Genomic DNA, 15,254 nt, shown 5'->3' with positions numbered 1-15,254 from the left:
ATCTTTACACTGGCTTCCTGTCTGTCAAAGAACTGACTTCAAATTCCTGCTGCTAGTTCACAGAAACCTGAATGGTTTAGGACCAGAATCCATTCAGGGTCTTCTGGTCCGTTATGAAGCAACCAGACCCCTCAGGTCATCAGGGTCAGGTCTACTTTCTGTTCCCAGAGTCAGAACTAAACGTGGGAGGCAGCGTTCAGCTTTTATGCTCCTCACATGTGGAACAAACTCCCAGAAAACTGCAGGTCTGCTGACTCAGCAGTTTTACATCAGGGTTAAAAAGTTTTCTATTTGTGGTTGAGCGCCTTGCATGGCAGCTTCCGCCGTCAGTGAGTGAATGTGTGTGTGAATGGGTGAATGTGATGTAGGATGTAAAGCGCTTTGGGTATCATCCCAGGTACAGTAAAGCGATATATAAATACGGACCATTTACCATTTACCATTTGTTTGCTGCCTTTTATCAGAACAACAGTTAATTCCCCACACTGGAACTTTATTTCTGGCTTTTTATCTATTTAATTTAGGTCTTTTTTTTCTTTCGGTTTTTATTTAATTTCTCTAATTTCTTTAAAAATCTCTTTTCAATGCACTTGTTATTGCTTCCTGTGATGCTTTGATGCTTTTAATGTTCATGTGAAGCACTTTGAATTGTCTAGTGCACTGATACTCACTTCGGTCCTACGAGGGCCGCAATCCAGCAGGTTTTCCATGTATCCCTGCACCAACACACCTGAGTCAAATTAGGTGGCTCTAACAGCCAATCAGGTTCTACACAATGACTCATTAATTTGACTCAGGTGTGTTGGTGCAGGGATACATGGAAAACCTGCTGGATTGCGGCCCTCGTAGGACCGAAGTGAGTATCAGTGGTCTAGTGCATAAAATGGGCTATACAAATAAATTTGCCTTGCCTTCATACAACAGAAGTTTCCTCAGTTTCAGGTGTGTGTTAACGCCAAAGAGGAAAAACATCAGCCGTGATCTTAGTACCTGGTTCTGTCCATCAGCCTGGGAAGCTTATCAGGCCATTTAAAACATAAACAAGTAATAAATTTATGTTTGTTGGTTACTTTAATAAGACGGCAACTGGTGTTAAAAAAGAGGAGAATCATCCAGCGAACATTGAGTTGTTACCTGTTGTGTTGGGTCTGGACTCCATCATTCTACAGAGAGGAAGATTTTATAGCAGAAAACATTAAAGACAGCTGCTGATCAGACCATACAACGCTCAGAGGAACAGCAAAAACCCACGATCTCCATGTCAGACTGTCCAGCACACGGTTAGCATGTTAGCATGATATATTTCAAGTTCCTGACAGTCCAGTTAGAAACAGACTGAACCAGTACGGCTTGTAGGGAAGGTCGCAGAAGAAAAAATAACATGCAGCACGGCTTAGGCTGGCAAAGCTGCATCTGGAAAACCCACCAGACCTCTGGAACCAGGTCCTCTGGACAGATCAGACCACACTGGACCAGTTTGATCCTTAAACGCCTAACAGCAGCTGTCAGCACGGTGGTGGAGGGATGATGGGCTGGGCTTGTTCTAGAGTCAAGCTGTCTCATGCAGCAGGATAAAGATCCCAAACACAGCAGCAGATCTACACCAGAACTAGATGTTGACCTGGTCCAGTTAGAGTCCAGACCTCATCCTGATGGCAGGAATCAGACCGGCTGGAGGGGGAGGAGGTCTCAGTGTGGTCCAGCTAGAGTCCAGACCTCATCCTGACTGAGATTCTGTGCTGGGACCTTCAGATGCTGCAGACCTGGATGACCTGAAGTAATGATGGAAAGAAAAGTGAAGCAGAATTCCTCCACCAGCTTCCACGAGCTGCTGGAGCACGAGGTGGGCGACATTAAGTCTGGTGTTTTCTAGTCCAGTATGTCTACAGACTTCCTTCCTGAGAAATAAATAAATAAAAATAAAAAGGAAGTAAAACGAAATGTGTGTGTGTGGTTGGCTGAAGGCCCTGAAAGTCTGCGTCTCTACTCTTGTTTTAGTTAGCTGAGGTTAAGAAGGCTCCGAAGATAAACAGGTACACCACATCTGCTAATTTGACCTTTTTAAGCCACAAACCAGTACAGCTTACTGGGTTAAGATCTTAAAACACTGTATTAATAGACTTTGAAACGGTTCTGTGGGTTCATCGGGTCATTTTATAGGTGTTAGTTAGGTGTTAGTCACAGCAAGCTACAACGGTGTCATGTTGAAATCAGTTTTTAAAAAACTAACTAGATAATACAAAAACAGCTCAGCTCTGGTTAAATTATGAACACACACCTCTTCCTGTTGAGGTGAACAGTGGTCTGTACTCACAGTTCCACCCTTACACCCTTATTTGTTCATCTGCTTTATCACATATCAAATCGCTGTTGCTTCGAGTGTGTGTGTGTTGGACTCTGCATGTAAACATATTTGCACATTGGTACATGTACTTTAGAGAAATGTGATCTTCCAGAGATCCGGATTTAACAAGAATGTATGAGGGGACACTGGTAGGTCACTGGTATGAGTATTTGTCTGTACAGCAGGTATGTGTGTGTACATGCATGTGTGTGAGTGAGTATTAATGTTGTTTAAACCTCTATTTATACAGGGTTTAAAGGGAGGGTTTGTAGAGGAATGACAGTCAGTATCTCACAGAGAAGACTGTTTATTCATGCAGGTCACTACAGGACACTTTTCTCACGACCATTAACTCCACTGTGTTCGTATCCAGACCTGCAGCACAGTGCTGCAGCATTTTCTACATGCCCCCGCTTTGGAACGTCTCCAACAACCTCTGGCAGCCTCACTATGGAGCCCTTTAAACATCTTTAGGCTACTTTAAACCTCTCTGACCTCAGTAGTCAGGGATATCAGGGGACCTCTGGACTCCCAGAAGGAGTAATAAAAGTTTCCATGTGATGCCATGTGAGCTCCAGTCCGACACAGGTTGATCCGCTTGTTGACAGAACGACAGCTTTAATGTGTACAACACCGGACAATGTTGCTCCTCTAAAGAAGAAGATAACCAGTCAGAAGAAGCTCGGTGGTTTAATCCCCAGCTAGAGCTTTAAAACAGACATCAAGGCGATTGGACAGGAAATGGCTTCATCTGGTCTAGAAGAGTCTCAGAGTTTAATAGTCTATCAGAGAGCCGTGCGGAAGGCTAGAACAGATGATTATTGATAATTGAGAACAAGCCCTTGTACAGCTCTGAGTTAACCAGATAAACCTTCCCCATCCCAACCAGACTCCTGAGAGCCTGCGTGCACATGTGAGGACATTTTACCTTCCTTTACAACATGGTCCAGTCTGCAGACGTAGACCTGAAGTCCCTGAAAGTAGCTGAAAAAAGCTCTGCCACAACATCGGGGGATTCCAACAGAAGGATCGACATGACTGAACAAGGTACAGGTTTCACGTATAGCTGTGTTAAATTGCACATTTCCTTATTTAGTGGCTCACTTTTATACATGATGCTATGTTTTATTTATTGTTTTTAGTAAAGAATATTATGTTGTATTTGACTTATTGGTGTATTAACTTGTGTTTCCTTTTCTTTTCTTTTTAGATGTTTCTCCTTTTGTTAAAGCAGCGCCGCCGACCAGTCATCTGGGCTCTCAGCCGGGCCAGTGAGTGGTGGGATGGGACAATCCCGGGCTCACACACATGCAGTGGGTCCACACTTTCCCCATTCCAGAAGAAACATTTCATACCTTTATGCACGGCTACGTCCTGCGATGGAGAAGCAAAACACCAACTTCAGAGCCTGTTTGCCCCTGAGGAAGAGTTGCCATTGCACCGTGGAAGCTGGCGACCAACAGTGAAGACAGAAGTATGGGACATCTTTCCTCAGCGTGTCGGTGAGCAGGACTTCTGGAAGGCTGCTGCACATTCTTAGTTCCTGAAATGATTTGTTTTCTGGACCGGGAAAAGCTTGAAGACATGGTGGAATACTTGGAGAGCAGGTGGGTCTTCCACAGTGTGTTAGTGCTGCTGATGGCTCACACAGACAGAGGACACCACACGACTACTTCAACAGGAAAGGGTGGTGTTCCTTCATCCTCCAGGGAGCTGTTGATGATGCTCTGATGCGGCACCTCAACACTTGATTCCTTTTTTAATGTTACATATAAGCCAACACACCCACAGTTTTTGTTAAGTGATCGTTTGCTGTAATAAATTCTGTTACCTTGTTGGGAAATCAACAAGGAAATTAGTGTTTTTATTAAACCTTTTGAATGTAAAATATATGTTTAGCAGATGCATTAGTGTTGTTTCTACAGGTCTTAAATAACTGATAAAATGAAACTGGAATGATTATACAGAACCTTGTTATTTTACGTCCTGTTTTAGTAATAACAAAGTCAATATCTCCATCTATAATTATAAATGTTTTGAGTTTATATGTCATATCATTTATAAATATAAGTTTATATAACTAGAAATTATTCTAAATATGTTGGACGCACAACCAATTATACATTTTACTTCCTGGAAATGAGAAATGCACAAAAAATGTACCAGATAAACATCTTTTATATAAAAGAAGAAGAAGAAAAACAAATAGGAATTAAAGGAAATAAAGTTTTGTGCCAGCTGAAAGCCATTACTGCCTGGGGGGTGGCTCGGGGTCATGACTGCCTCCCAGCACCTGCACAAGCTGCCCAAGGACATCGAGGAAGGCCTGGTTGAACATAACCAACTGCTCCATCTGCTGCCGGGGAAGTTCTGTCTCCTGATACTTCCTGAGCATCCAGACACCTGAAACTGATGCTCCGAAAAGCTCTCCGATCTCTCCAGCTGCCTTCATCTGCAGCCTGCATCTCCTCCATGACTGAGCTGCAACCGTCTCCTAGCAACTGGAATATACCAAAGACCAGAATAGTGGGTTTTAAGCGACATTAAAAAAATTAATTAGGTGGATGTACATTAGTTAATACAAGGTCAAACTGCAATCATAGCTAGAAAGATACTTTATAAGTCCTGCAAGGGAAATTTCCTGTTACAGCAGCAATCAGATTAACAAATAAAGAACACATGCAACAAATAAGAAAAATGTACACACAACAATAAACTCAGTGAACACAAAATATACAAGAGAAGCTCAAAACACAGTAAAGAAAATGAAATGACTATATATAAAGACTATGTACAGTTATGATGATGCAAAGAAACTACTGAGGAACTTTGTTCACAGTTTAATGTCATTTCTAAATTAGGAAAAATGCACAACTTCCACTCAGAACATCAGGAATTACCTGTTCAGTGGGTGTAATCTCTGGTCGGGACGGTGGTGATGCAGTCACAGGGGTACTGGGACTGGGACCGTGTACTGGGACAGTCAGAGGGGGACTGGGACTAGGACTGTGTACTGGGACAGTCAGAGGGGTACTGGGACTGGGACCGTGTACTGGGACAGTCAGAGGGGTACTGGGACTGGGACTGTGTACTGGGACAGTCACAGGGGTACTGGGACTGGGACTGGGGCTGGGATTGGGACTGGGACTGTGTACTGGGACAGTCAGAGGGGTACTGGGACTGGGACTGTGTACTGGGACAGCCAGAGGGGTACTGGGGCTGGGACCGTGTACTGGGACAGCCAGAGGGGGGCTGGGACTGGGACCGTGTACTGGGACAGTCAGAGGGGTACTGGGACTGGGACTGGGGCTGGGATTTGGGACTGTGTACTGGGACAGTCAGAGGGGTACTGGGACTGGGACTGTGTACTGGGACAGTCACAGGGGTACTGGGACTGGGACTGGGGCTGGGACTGGGGCTGGGATTCGGACTGGGACTGGGGCTGGGACTGGGACTGTATACTGGGACAGTCAGAGGGGTAATGGGACTGGGAGTGTGTACTGGGACCGTCAGAGGGGTAATGGGACTGGGACTGTATACTGGGACAGTCAGAGGGGTAATGGGACTGGGACTGTGTACTGGGACCGTCAGAGGGGTAATGGGACTGGGACTGTATACTGGGACAGTCAGAGGGGTAATGGGACTGGGACTGTGTACTGGGACCGTCAGAGGGGTAATGGGACTGGGACTGGCTCGGATGTCCTTTCGAATCTCTCGGCTGCCATCCACTGAGATATCTCTTTGTACACTTTTGTTTCTCACTGCTCCATCCAGCTCCTTCTGAATCACGCTACCAGCTATAGCCAGGAAAGTTTGTAGTTCCAGAGCTGACCAGACCTTACTGATGTTTGCAGACATCCTTTATTCTTTATCTTTCCAACGTCCAAATGTTGCACCCCTGGACGTGGGGATGGCTAGTAAAACGATATAAATGATCACAAGGAAGACTCAGTGATGTTTCCTCGTGAACGGGTTTACTCGAATGAGGAAACCCCTTTAAATCCCCTTGTGAGCATGAGCAGCGAGACAGTCGATCCCAGAGTAACGGATCACTGCAAAACACGGCTTCAACAATCTTAGATTATATGGAATTGTATAAACAAATTATTTCAACCGTTTTAACTCAGTTTTTACCGTAAGCAATGAATTAATCATTTTTACATCTTTCCCAACACAACAAACAATATGTCACCTCCTCAGTAAGACGGCATATTACAACTTATCACACAAACACAACTGAACCATGAACTGAACAGCAGCATTGTTTGTGTTGCGCTTGCTTTTGTCGTGGGCAGTGACGTTTTTCTGTCCGCCAATCAATGGATTTTATCGCCAATGCCAGTAGCTCCGCCCCTCACCATACCGTAGAAATTTTCCTATGGACCTACTACTGACGGGGATCCATAAATGGTGCAGTATGGTTTGGTTGTATGGGCCCATTTTATAATTGAAACACACAAAATAGCGTACTGAAGGATGTCCCATGATGCATTGGGCTCTTCCTTTTCATCTCTCTGCTCCTCATCATGTGTAAACTTATGACAGTATTGGCATCATTAACTTTGGTTTCTCTTCTTTATCTCAGCAGATCTTCTTGGTTGGGAGTTATGGTGTTTGTTGGTCTTTCTTTCCTGCCCTCTCCACCCCATCCGGATCAGGCAGATGGCGGCCTTCCCTGACCTGGTTCTGCTTCTGATAGAGGTTTTCCCTTCCTGTTACAAGGGAGTGTTTTTCTTTCCACTGTTGTCCTGTGCAGCTCAGGATGGAGGACTGAATTAAAGTCCAGATTCATCAGAAGTATATAGAAAAATAAAGTTAAATAAATAAAAAAACGAACACAGGGTTAAATGGAAAAAATAATAATTAACTTTATTATCAGGTCAGTCCTCTTTGTTTTTGAGAGAAGTTAAACTATTAATTTAACTGATGTTTCAAATATATATATATATGTATAGCTGTATATTGTATATATATATATATATATATATATACTGTATATACATGTGTGTTTCACCCACATAAACCCCCTTGGTCTAAAATACAGTTTTTTGTGTTTGTATTTTAGTGATTTTAGTTTTTGTTCTGCAAACTTTGAAACAAAATATAAGGCAAGGTAAGGCAGTTTATTTATATAGCACATTTCATGTACAGGACAATTCAAAGTGCTTTACATAAAACAAAGACATTACAGATATTTAGAAATAGTAAAAGGCATCAACACAAAATCACAATAAAATAATAAATTACATTAAAATGATTAAAAGCAAGATAAGTTAAAAAAGTTAACATGCAGATTTCATGCACAGACGCATGAGAAAAGAAATGTTTTTAACCTGGAGTTAAAAATGTCTACATTTGGTGAAAGTTTAATCTCCACTGGCAGTTTGTTCCATTTGTTTGCAGCATAACAGCTAAATGCTGCTTCTCCATGTTTAGTCTGGACTCTGGTCTGGACTCTGGTCTGGACTAGTTGACCAGAGTCTTTGGATCTAAGAGCTCTGCTAGGTTTATATTCTCTGAACATATCACAGATGTATTCTGAGCCTAAACCATTCTGGGATTTGTAAACAATCAGAAGGGTTTTAAAATCTATTCTGTGACTGACTGGAAACCAGTGTAAAGATTTTAAAACTGGTGTGATGTGTTCAGATCTCTTAGTCCTGGTTAAAACTCTAGCAGCAGCGTTCTGGATGAGCTGCAGATGTTTAATGCTCTTTTTAGGAAGTCCTGTTAATAGACCATTACAGTAATCCAGCCTACTGGAGATGAATGCATGGATGAGTTTCTCTTGGTCTTTCTGGGAGACTAAACTTTTAATTCTGTTGATGTTTCTGAGCTGGTAAAAAGCTGTCTTAGTGAAGCTTTGATGTGGCTGCTGAAAGTCAGGTCAGAGTCTATCAACACTCCCAGGTTACCAACTTGGTCGGTGATTTTAAGAGCCCGAGTCTCCAGGTGTTTACCAATGCTGTCCCTCTTCTCTTTGCTACCAAACAGAATAATCTCAGTTTTGTCTTCATTTAATTGTAGGAAATTCTCCCTCATCCAGGTGTTTATTTGCTCCAGACACTGACACATTAAGTCTATTGGACTGCAGTCATCTGGTGACAGAGACACATAAAGTTGTGTATCATCTGCATAACTTTGATAATTAATGCTATAGAGCCATTTTTATTTGTTTTAAATTTCATTTTAACAGTTAAACACAAGAATGCCTCATATTTTATGTTTTTAATACTCACCTCTGAACAGACAATCCAATGACCACAACACACTGATCTTAAAGTCTAGTATCATTGGTTTCACTGCAAGACACAACACTACAATCCCTTTTCTTTCTCACCTCTAACCTAAAAAATGAAAGGAATTGAATTTGGAACAAGTTAAAAGTTCGAACTGGTGAGCGATTCATTTTAACCTGTGAAAACTGAACTTGGAACTAGTTCATGAGAAGCATGATGCTAAACTGGGCCAAAAAGGTCATTTTGGAGATGTTCCCTGAACTGTTTGTCCTACAACCTTCTAATTTAGTTTTTCTTCACGTTATCAGGGATAATGTTCACATATTGTTCTACAACCTGATAGAAGTTTAGAGTTACAGCTGCATCATTCAAAGAGATATTCAGATCCATCCTGAAGGTGCCTGAAACTTGTGCTATGTACCATCTTCTCTTACTATTCACCAGTAAAACATGTACTAATATTTACACATCCTAACAAATTTCCTTTCTCAGTGACTCCTAAAGTATTCAGAGATCTTGTGGTTTATCGATATACTCATTTTTATTATGGGGATGAAATTTTGGAGCAGAGATCTAAAAAAACAGGCTCAGGCCTCAAAGGGTTAAAGCATCTTTAAACTCCACAGAACCTCTTCAAAATCTGTTTTTCTCCTCTTGAAAGCTAAAAGAGTTAGTTAAGTGATTCGGGAATGTAAATATAAACAAAGGCATCATAGTTACCAGAACCTCTCAACATGCCTTATTATCCACTAAACCCTTTTAATGCTACTGAAGACCTGGAGAAAACCTTGAAACACTCCCGTAAACCAGTCAAGAGACAGTTGATGGACTATAGAGTCTCTAAGATGGACTTGGGTCATCACAGTGGCAGAAAAGATACCACCACTCTTCTCTTCAAAAGCAGATCATCTTTATCCTCGGTTTTACTTTAGAGAAATACTCAGGAAACTATTTATAGCTCTTCTGCCTGATCTAAGACAAGGGAAATCTGAAGTTGTCAGTCCTCCATAAGGTACTCTGGGTCATCTGAGGTGGAAAAAACACATCATGGAAAAATTAAATTAGCCTATAAGAGAACCTGGAGAGCCTTCATGCTGCTTGCAGATCTTTCCACAGACCATCAAAACTCCTTTTAGATCTGTAGATACCTTAAAGGGAGCATGAAGGATTATTAGGATCCTTCGGTGTCGTCTCAACCCAACTGATCATTATCAGGGCGTCTCAATGTCCTGCAGACCACCAGCAGAGCTTCCAGGTCAGGATCCTTGAAACCCATTTAACCAGCACACCAGCGAGGAACTTTCTCTAAAAGCTTCTCAAAAAAGGTTTCCTGTTCTTAGTGACCTTGAATCTTTCAATTAAACGTCGCAAAACAGGCCAGAACATCTGTTTATTTGTTCAAATCAAATAATTTGCCAAGCATCTTTCAGGGCCTTTAGAAACTTTTCCCACATCTTGGGAACTTTCTCTACTTATCAGAACATTAGAAACCTTCAAATGAACTTCATTGATCAGCAAAATCTAAAAAGACGTCCGAATATCCTCCTGTCCCGTCTCTTCTCTGAGATCTCCCCTAACGACGGCTAATCCTTTGGTTTAGTTTTACTGTGCTGTGGGTTTATTGTTTAGCTCTAGTTTCCTGTTTTATTTTGTAGGTTCATCCCCCTTGTGTATTGTGGTCTGTTTTGATTCCTGTTCATTAGCTCACCTGCTTAGATTTTCTCATTCACTTCACCTGTTTCTTGTTAGTTTACCTCAGTGTATTTTTACCCCTTGCTTTCACTTGTCCTTTGTCAGATCATCCATCTTGTTTCCCCATCATGTCTGTCATGTGTCTTCCATGTAGATACATCAATATTAAAACATCTATTCCTGATCTCATCTGCCTCTGAGTCCTGCATTTGGGTCCATTTCCTCACCTCCGCTACACCGCTACACTTCTCTTTCTTTTCCTCTCTTCCTCTGATAACATCCTCTTGGCTTTCTTTAATGAATCAGCTATGGTGCGCATTCAAAACTTCCATTATGTTGATATCCAGTTACTAGCATGTGATGTATAGCTGCAAAGTGATGCTGCAGGGCAGCAAACAGCTCCAAGAATATGCATAATAAATGTCACTGTACCATTATAATGAGTCAGAAACAAAGTTTTAGGTCAGAATGTTACACAGTGCTACTTTAAAGTTGTCTGTGAGATCAAACTTCGTACATACAGACCAGAGCAACGTCTCTAAGCCCTTCCAGATAAAAGAAGAATTAAAAAATGACATAGGGAAACAGATGGAGAACATGTTTGTTGACAGAGTGAACGTCAGCAGTTGACTGAGGCGACTGAAAGCAATCCGTTCTGCCAGCTTCGCTCAGTGTTATCATTCCACACACATTTCTTTTTCAGCAAACTGTTACCATGGTGACAGGAAAGTTAAAAACACACACAGGACATTTATCTGGATTCTTTACCACACATGTTATTAAATGAAAAGCCAAAAACAACACCAGGTGTGTGAAATATGTGATTGATGTCACTGTGAAGCATCACCGGGTCTGGACCTGACCAACGCCTGCAGGGGCCGGTTACTGAATGAGCCCTCTGGGTATGGCCCCGGCGGCCAGAGGTTTCAACATTAGGGCCCCATCTGTATGCATAGCTGAATAAATTAAAGCTTTGATTAGGAGAAAAAGTTATTATAAAGTTACTACATGAGAGTAAAAAAGAAAATAAATCAGTGATGTTTTTGGCTCAAAAATCAGACATTCATAAACTTCTGAGACTTCTTAATGACACACATTAAATACAGTGGTGCACCATCCAGGACTGAAGGTTACACAAGGCCGTGGTAAACTATGTGTTCACAGAGTTTCTTTAGACTCAAGAGACGCCCAGACACATCCAGTCTAAACCATAAAAGCTCTATAAATCCATCTCCAACATCCAGATCACTGGCTCCACGAAATTCTTGTTTACTTCATTCTCTGCAGGTCTGAGGCCTCAAAACCAAACTCAGCACCACAAAGCTGCTCGGGTTTTTCACCCGGTAGGCCACGTGCTCTGGCTTCATTCCTCAGCCAGATAGCCTCATAAATTAAACATCTGAAGTGTTTTCCGTTTGTAGGCAAAGATATGATGAGTAGTAAACATTTGGTATTTTGTTGCTCCTCCAGGATAGACATAGTGCAGCATCTTCATGACAATGTGGATGTTTGTCTGGCTACCGCATCTGACCTCCACAAACTAGCAGACAGCTCCTAGCGCTGTGAGGAACAAACTGTCTGTTTGTTCTGTCGGATTCTTCAGTTTAGATTAGATAGCTCTATTTTCTCCTGCATGAGTTCTCCAGCTCACAAGATTCATTTCATATTTACTGACATTTGCCTCAAATCCAAATTCAATCCAATTCAAATCTATTGTCTGAAATTCATTGAAAAACCCTGAAATATTCTCTGAATTCAAAAACATGTCAATTTTTTTCCTTCAAAAACAGATTCAGATGCTTCCTCAAAGATCCCTTAACCTTCTGCAGCATCTAAACAACTATCAAATTTACTTGAAATATACTCTAACTTCGTTCATAACTCAGAAATAAATCAAACTCCTGCATCTTTAAAAGCCCCCATTCCACTCCAGTCTTTTTTAAATAAAGAAATCATTCATGTCCCTAAGGATATATGAAAAGAAGAATTACTGAAACATCTGCAACATAATCTTTTAAAGAATATAACACTTCTAAACTCATCAAGCTTCACCACAAACATCTTGATCGTCTAAAAGATTCCTTGTAAGGACTTAAGCCACTAAAATCCCAAAAATCTCTCCAAGAAATTATTATAACCTCCATAAACTATGATGAAATCTAATCTCATTGACAATAACCACAGAAACCTCCTTAAAGGACCCTGACATTTTTTTAAAATCTTCCTTATGAACCTTGTTCAGAAGATTTTTAACCTACTTTAAGCCCAAGAACTATCAGGATCTAAAGCCCTGCTTCCACCGGCAGGTGCAGGGAGGGTTGGGACACAATTTTAGGTGTTTCCACATGCGGAAACTGGGAAGGGTACTCTAATACCCAACCCTTGTTGAGACCCTTCTGTTGGGGTACCAATCTAATAGACCCAACCCGAAAGGGTGGAGCTTGACATGTTGCAATCCATCGATTGGTTAAGAAAGTCCCCTCCTGTGTGACCCGGCATCAAAACAAAGCAGCAGTTCAGAGCAACAGATTTTTGTCGATTAAATCTCCATTAAAAAGCACGTTGACGTCACGTTGTTTCGTAGCTGAGGCATCTATCACTATCCAGCTGACACTCTGCCTCTCAGGTAAGGTTACGGTTGCTGTGGAAACACAAGAAGATTAAAGTTTACAAGACATATCCACGACCTAACCCTTCCGGATCCAACCTGTCCCAAACCGACCCAACCCAACCCGTCCCAAACCAACTTTACCTGTCCAAAACCGACCCAGCTTCAGCCGAACTGACCCAACCCGACCCAACCCATGGGGGGAAGAAAGGCTTTACATAAACCTTACACATAGAGGCAAACATTTCTGGCACCTTTACCAAACCCCTGAAAACTACGTGAAACTCAAACGTCCTGGAATATGATTCTTCTTAAATCTTAATACGATGCTGAAACACACTGAAAAAACAGACATTTTTAAAATTCTTAGGAGTCCCTATATCATCCACAAGAACTAGCTCCACCTCTGGATAAGCCTTGACGGGGCCGTTAAACTCTTCTAAAACCTCTTTATATCATCTTAAACATAACTATGAAAGTTTGAACACTTCCTAAGCTAAAGCATCCACAACAGCTTCTACACTTGACACCCAAATAAGAACCAATATGTTTAAACATTTAAACCACAAACATCTGGAACATCTGTTGAAATCGTGAGACTTATATTAGCTTCCAAAAATCTCAGTTAAACTAAATACCACCCCAACCTCCACAAAATCCTCCAGCATGTAAAACTTCATCCAGAGCCCCGTATGCAACACAACCGGAGAGGCTGAACTCAGGAAACAGGGCTGAAGTGGAAGCTCCCTAAAGGCCAGGATGGACCAGGAGTGCCCTCCGGTGGCCTAAAACATGAACTGCACCCAGTAGGAGACGACTGAAATCTGTTGTCTTAAGTAACTTGGAAACTAACCTCTAAGGTCAGAATTGTCAGTATGGTTGCAGCTTCTCTCTGATCCCTTTTCAGTCTCAGTTTCTTGATTGCTAACTATACTCAATATACATGATGCTGAGAAGTTTGGTGCAGCTAAGGCTCCTGGAACAATGACACAACTGAGCACTACCAAACTGTAATACAGTAGATATAAAGAATACTCACACCCCTGTTAAAGTTCCAGGTATTTGAGATGTTACCATAGTAAATCATTTCCTAACTTTTCCTCCTTTAATGTGACCTATAACCTGAACAATTCAACCTTTGAGCTTTAACAGCCCCTTCTACCCCTTGGTAGAGTGCACTTTTACAGTGACTCTAATGACCTGACAGAACCATCTCTACCACTTTGTTTGGGTATGTATGACTGTAGGATTTCCCCACCATTTCCTCAGTTTCCTGCAGAAGTCATGCTGAAAAGTACATGGAGGTTTTAGAGCAACATCTGCTCCCATCCAGACAACGTCTCTTTCAGGAAAGACAATGCTGAACCACATCCTGTTTCCATCACAACAGCATGGCTTCACAGGAGAAGAGTCCGGCTGCTGAACTGGCCTGCCTGCAGTCCAGACCTTTCACCAGTACACAACATCTGGAGCATCATGGAAGCAGAAATCCACCAACCAAGGTCCAGGACTGTAGAGCAGCTAGAATCCTGCATCAGACCAGAATGGGACAACATTCCTCTCCTAAAGCTCCAGCAACTGAGGCCTGAACCAGGAAGCAGGACTAACATACCCGGATATCTCTCTGTTACCTGGGTGGACTTACCCAGATGTTCAGCATCCTGAATCCTACGAAGCTGGTTGTCAGCTCGGTAATTCAACCCAGAGTTTTCCATCTGGATCAGAAAAGGGGCAGGGTTTGCAGCATTTGACCAATCGCAGACATGGAGAAACCCTGCAGAGCAGCATGGAGGACTGGACCATTATTCTTCCTCCAGACCAGAAGCAACACTGTTGCCATAGCAACAGCCAGGAAGGAATGCTGGCTCTGTTACTGCGTAAATTAGTGAGATTCTAGGATATTAATTGATGGGACAATATAAACGGACATGACTCTGATTATTACGGCCCAGATGTTTGGGGCGGAGCTTCAGTTCCTTCCTTTCCTCCATACTCTCCATCCAGGTCTTTAGAGGCTCCGCCCCTCATTATGTCAGATCAGCCCTGGTGGAGCTAAACGGACTCGGGAACAAGTCAAGAACCAGGACAGAAACATTCCTCAAAGCTCTCAACTTTTAGATTTATAAAACCTTGTATAAGTGTGTCCTACTCATGTTTCCGTTTATAAATCAGAATGAACTCTAAAGCAGGTGCATGTGAGGGAACGCCTTGCCCCACCCACATGGTGGCTATAAATGTCAGGTATAATACGCCTATAATAACATATTTATCACATCAATTCCATGATGGCTTTCTAGTTGCTGGGTGCTCCAGCTGGGTGGGAGGTGTTCCAGCTGGGTGGCGGTGTTCCAGCTGGGTGGGCGGTACTCCA

Source organism: Melanotaenia boesemani, chromosome 24 (assembly GCF_017639745.1).
Source record: "Melanotaenia boesemani isolate fMelBoe1 chromosome 24, fMelBoe1.pri, whole genome shotgun sequence".
Classification (NCBI taxonomy): Eukaryota; Metazoa; Chordata; class Actinopteri; order Atheriniformes; family Melanotaeniidae; genus Melanotaenia; species Melanotaenia boesemani.
This window is presented reverse-complemented; position numbering follows the sequence as displayed.